Here is a 5669-nt window from a genome sequence, read left to right as displayed (position 1 = left end):
AAGAGGGGGAGATACAAAACCAAGACATGGCCCTGTCTTCAAGGAGCTTGCAGTCATACAAGGTTACAAATGAAGGCAGTTAATGAGATCAATGTCAAGAAGCATTGTAAATTGTAAAACAATTTTAATATAAAGGATTGCTTTATCTCTGAGCTTTATTCCTAAATAATCCTAAAACTAGGATCTAACAAACCCCTCTAATGCTCTCAAGTATCAGTTACTATTTGTTGACTGTTCACCAAGAATCAGACACTCAGCTAAGAATTCTTTTGGTATAATTGTTCTGAATTCTTAAACCAATCCCACTGCAGCAATTTCTGTGTGCCAAAGCCTTGCCCATGCTTCTTGTTTGATGACATGATATCTTGAGTTTGGTCTTATATCAGCACCCACCACTTTACCTATTGATGCCACTTAATAGAGGCTTCTCGAGATGCCCACACAGGCCTCTAGCCACTTAAGGAGAGATTTTCAATTTACGGTGACCCAACCAACCACTCGTTAGGTGCTCTGATCTGTTCCTCTCACAATTATTACTTTAATTTGCTGCCCTCTCTCGGGCCATGAGGCGACCAGCTTGCAGGCTGCAAGGCAGACAGTTAAAGACATATATAAAAGTGCATGTGCTCTATTAACAAAACTTACTAAATTCCTGCTGTGTTTGGGGAACTAGACCACGGAGCACTGTGAGCCAACACAGTTCCTGCCTCAGAGAATAGTCATGCAGACAAGATTGTAAAACTTTTCATTAGTTTTACCTGATTGATAAAATTAAAATGCAGAAAATCAGAAAAACAAAAAAGCAGTTAGTCATAATCTCACTATCCAAAAACGGTGCTATTCATATTTTGATATATTGCCTTCTGGTTATTTCTTTATTTATTTTTAGTTTTAAGAAAATTATAGACTTCATTTTTTAGAACAGTTTAAAGTTTATAGTAAAATTGAGCAGCTAGAACAGCTGTTTCCCTCTGCCCTGCTTCCCTGCACATAGTTTCCCCTATTATTAGCATCTTGTAACAAAGATCTTGTATTAGTGCCATATGTTTGTTACAATTAGTGAACCAATATTCATGTATTATTATTAAATAAAGTCTATCATTTACTTTAAGGTTTCTTCTCTGTGTCGGACAGTTCTGTGGGTTTTGACGAATGCAGGTCAGTATCCACCATTTCAGTATCCTGCAGAATAGTTTCAGCATGTATCTTGTGTGCTGTCAGCCCCCACCATTGTATGCTCCTGCCTGCAGCTTTTTTTTCTTGTTTCTTTATTTTTCATATGTGAGCCTAACACAAGCCTTCCTTTATGCTATTGTACCCTCGCTCCACATGTTTATAAACTCTCATAAACATCATGGGATACACCATCCTCTGCTTAACCATGCCCCTGATGTTGGACATTCATGTCTATGGCAAGCGTTCACTTATCATATAGGATATTTTAAAATCATTTCATGGAAATAGATTTCCAGGATCTAGATAGCATTCAGGGGAAAAATAATTTAGAAAGAAACAGCATTGTGTGGTGTCCCCCAGCACCTCCCAGACAAAAGGCTTTTGTCTGAAGGTTGGAGGCTGCGCTGTCTTGGCCTAGTGAGTGCCAGCTTCCGCGTGGCTGCCCCGCACCCTTGGGAAGGCTGTCGCGGGACAGTGCTGGCCTGGGTCTTAGCTTCCCTGCTCCTGCAGGAGGACTGGGCTTCCTCATTCATTCCCTTCTTACTCTCATCCATCAGCACCTTTAAACCGAAACCTGGAACTATGGTATTCTCTTTGGTTCTTAGAACGGGTTGGCTTAATGGGGGAAATATTAATAGCACTGGTGTCAATGGAAGTGACCTTGAGCCACATAGGAAGATTTTGATAAAACGTGTCACTCTTGTTACCTATCAGGATCAAACTGCATCATGGAAGCTGCACACGATGACACCCTGTCTGCAAAGTTTTTGCCAGAGGGCAAAAGACTGCAAGCAGAATATCCCTTCGCCATTTCTCATGTAAGTGCATGCCAGAACTAATAAGAATAATATGAGAATGAGAGGTGTTTTTTTTTTTTTTTTTTTGGTGTGAAACTGATAACCATAAAATTCGATACCTAGAGTCCTGGAGTGTAACAGCTCCTTCTCGTACATTAGCTTCCATTCATTACCCCACAACAGTTCGGCATGCTGGCTGGTGTTACTGCCATGTTAAAGTGAGGAGCCTTGGCGTCTTGGGTTCCTGAGAGATGACGTTGCCCATATGTGGCTCTTCACGACTATCCCACAGGCCCGCAGTTGGAATGTGGCAGAACTGGGAGCTGAATCCAGGACAGTGGTTTCCTCATCTGCTCTAGCCAGGAACAGGCCAGGCCACCCTTCTGGACACAGTCTATCCCACGTGGGGACAGATTGGCCAGCCCCAGCCCATGGGTCTCAATGCAGCCAGAGCTGCTGTGAGAAATCTTGTTTGTTTTAGCCTTTGGAGTCCTGTCTGTTCTCTGACCTCTGACCCAGAACTGTGTGTTCCAACCACTTCCCAATCTGTTGCCCTGGCTCAAAACAAAGTGAACGAAAGCTCTTTCCTCAAGCCCTGCTCTCATACTCGAGGGCTCTGTGAAAATGAGTGGTGTGGGCATGTGGCTGGTGAGTTACTGTGGCCCTAAAACGAGCAGGAAAATAGAGGGCAGGTCCGGGCCTCGCAGGGCTCTAATGGCAGGGAAGCAGGAGGGTCAGCATCAGGAGCCTGGCCTTTGGCCCGCAGAGACCTGAGTCCTCCCCTTACTCCTGAGCTGTGTAACCTTAGGCAGGGAACTTACCCCTCTGGGCCTCAGCTTCCTCACCAGGAAAGCAGGGCTGATCATAGTGCATGGCTTATAGAGCAATTTTGAGGATTTCATGAACAAAAATACAAAGGTAAAGCAGTTAGCCTTCTGCCTGGCATGAGTAAGCCCTCAGGAAACTGTAGTTGTTATTATTTAGTAGCCAGGAAAATATAGAACACTCAATCTGTTGGCTCCCTGGTGTTTCCAGAACTGTCAGCAAACACTTCCACATCACCAACCAGCAGGGCCATTCATCAAACACCTTTGCTTTTGTCTGTCAGGCCTCCCACTTCAAGAAGTGTCCCTGGGTTTAATGCAGTAACGTCCTAGGCAGGGAAAGTTGCCTCATACATGTGACACGCGAGCACGTCTCTAAAGGGGCAGAAGATCTGGCAAAAATCTAGACTCTCAACTTGTCTGTTTCCTGAGACACCCACAATTGGCCTCATGGAAGCGGTTGACTTCTTCCCATAGCTGGCTGTGTCTTACTTGGTCGCCTCCTCCAAGCCCAGGGCCAGCCCTGCCTGGCTGGGGGATCGTGACAGTCTTTGTTCTCATATGGCAAAGTGTTTTGAGAAGAGGGTAAGATCATTAGTTAGCTGTCAGCCTCCAGTGTGATTAGGGCATGAGTAATTCTACTAGAAAGCCAGAGCACTGGCAATTCATTTGGTCGAGAACATTTTATCTACTTGTACGGCGTAGCGAGGAAATAAATGGAACAAGTTATATAAAAATCTCTGTCAACTGAACAATTCCTTACCAATCCAACAAGATGACGACGATGCCACTTTTCCTACCTGTGAGAGGTCATGTACAGACACATGCACACGCACACACCACATTATACCCCCCCACCACAAATGGGTGCACCCTCCCTCCCCGCCCCACATACACACTGGTGCACACATACACGCCACACCACATTCTGTAGTTAGGAAAGGATCACGTGCAGCCTGAAGGACTGGTTTGCGTAACGGGGGCATATTTCTGCTAGTGTTTTTGTTCCTGCAGTCAGGCCTGGCCGTTGTCTGAAAGCAAACCTCAAGGACAGGACTTTCGGGACTCTGCAGCCTCTGCAGGCTGCTGCTCCACCACAGGACGTCCAGCAGGTGGCAGTGCACCCCGCGCGGACCCGGCTTGCCTGTCTCGGCCCGGGGGAGTCCGTTTGACGCGCAGTCGGGACGCGGGTCTGCACGCACCTCGCTGCAGCTGCGGCCAACGCAAGCGATTTTGACACACAGGCTTGACGAGGGTCTTTGCCAGAAGCAATGGGGATCTGGCGTCACCGCACAATGGAAAACAAAGTGCTGCTGCCTGGCTGGCCAGAGTGCACGTTTGCTCACTATTGATGCCGGGGCATTTACAGGCAGAAGGAGTTCATGTGAAATTTCAGGGTCTGCCATGACTCAGATTCACTTTCTGTAAACCAGAGTCAACATTCCATTTCCCTTTACTCTGAGCCATTCCTTGAGTTTTTAGGTCACCAGTTGTTTTTGTACTGACCGAAGGGATTTGAGTATTTTTTATGCACCTTATTTTTATTATTATTTCTAGGGCATTACCAATTTGGGACGGATCTGTAGTGTGAGAGATTGTTGTCCCTCTTAGCTCCAAACATAGATTGGCTTTATATGTTATTTACATGTTCAGAATTATATTGTGTAGAAATTCAAGTGAAACTTGCAAAATACTTTTCTGGCAGGAAGCCCTGGAGAGGATCGTTCATGGAAACAAGGATGACGACTGTGGTAAGAAATGCAGGTGACTCGTGAGTGGGCAGGGCGTGGAAGAGAAGATGGCTGGAAGGTTTTAGCATTCAGAAAAAAATGGAGACAACTAGAGTTGATCTGAAGATTATGGCAGAATTCAATATTGGGGCGAAGAAACAAGATGGGGGTTAGAAATTAGAAACAGCAGAGCTCTGCAGGTTGGAAAGGATTTGAGCAAGAGAACAAAAAGGAGCCTGCTAATAGCACCCTGGGTTTACATCAAGAGAAGCACCTGGAGAGAATTAACTCAGGAGGAGGTAGGGGCATGGGAAACCTTTTCATCTCCAAGAGCGGACAGGAACAGCAGCTGGCCTGAACTTGAAGGTACACCAGGTAGCTTGCCTGGGCCAGGAGAAGGTGATTCTCTCCTATGCCTCTCTCCAGTGCCCTGCTTCTGATGCTGCTCCTCTACCCGTAGTGCGGGGAAGATATATCCCTAAGAAGTTCCCTGCACCCCATTCCTTGTTCTGGCTAACTGGTCCCCTAGGAATTTTTCTCCTAATTTTCAATTCCCCTTCTCACCTGGTGAAATCTTAAATCTTGCTGTTCAATAAAAGTTCTTCTACCAAAATATCTACACCACGTTGAATTTTTTGTGTTTCCTTTGTTTTTAGTTCCTGGGGAGTTTTACTTAGAAAAAAAAGCCTCTGGGGACTAGATAAGGAAGGAAACCTTCCTGTGGACCCTCTTGAGCTCTGTTTTCTTTCCTGGCCTCACTGGTGTGAGCCCACTGACTGCCCTACTGATCTCTTGCTTTACTGGATTTGGGTGAGGACTGAGGAGAGGGACAGGAGGGTATTCACTGGACACTATTCAGACTAAAGGATTAGATGTCCCAGGTGAGTAAGCAAGAAAGCAAATACATAAACAAACAAAACTTCTGAATGTTTTCAATCCAAGTGGAGCAGAATTTAGCTTTTCCAGCTAAACTGCCCCACCCCTGGCACCCAGGGAAAATGGTGCTCGTATTGTAATATGTTCTCATAGATGCATGCAATATTATGAGTAATTTTTGCCTTGTGATGTAAATTCTTTTTTCCTCAGTCAGGAAAACATATTGTAGTTGGAAAAAAAAAAAAAAAAAAGACCAAAGAATTCTG

At 45.2% G+C, this 5669-nt stretch overlaps 1 long non-coding RNA gene across 1 annotated transcript; it reads left to right on the top strand.

The window, feature by feature from the left end:
• The first annotated feature begins 1743 nt into the window (after window positions 1–1743).
• Window positions 1744–5136, top strand: LOC119628293 (uncharacterized). Its single transcript, XR_012092833.1, has 2 exons — window positions 1744–1994; window positions 4503–5136. It is a non-coding gene; the product is annotated as an uncharacterized lncRNA (long non-coding RNA).
• Window positions 5137–5669: the final 533 nt, after the last annotated feature.

This window comes from Chlorocebus sabaeus, chromosome 4 (genome assembly GCF_047675955.1).
Source record: "Chlorocebus sabaeus isolate Y175 chromosome 4, mChlSab1.0.hap1, whole genome shotgun sequence".
In the NCBI taxonomy this organism is placed as follows: domain Eukaryota; kingdom Metazoa; phylum Chordata; class Mammalia; order Primates; family Cercopithecidae; genus Chlorocebus; species Chlorocebus sabaeus.
This window is presented reverse-complemented; position numbering and strand designations above follow the sequence as displayed.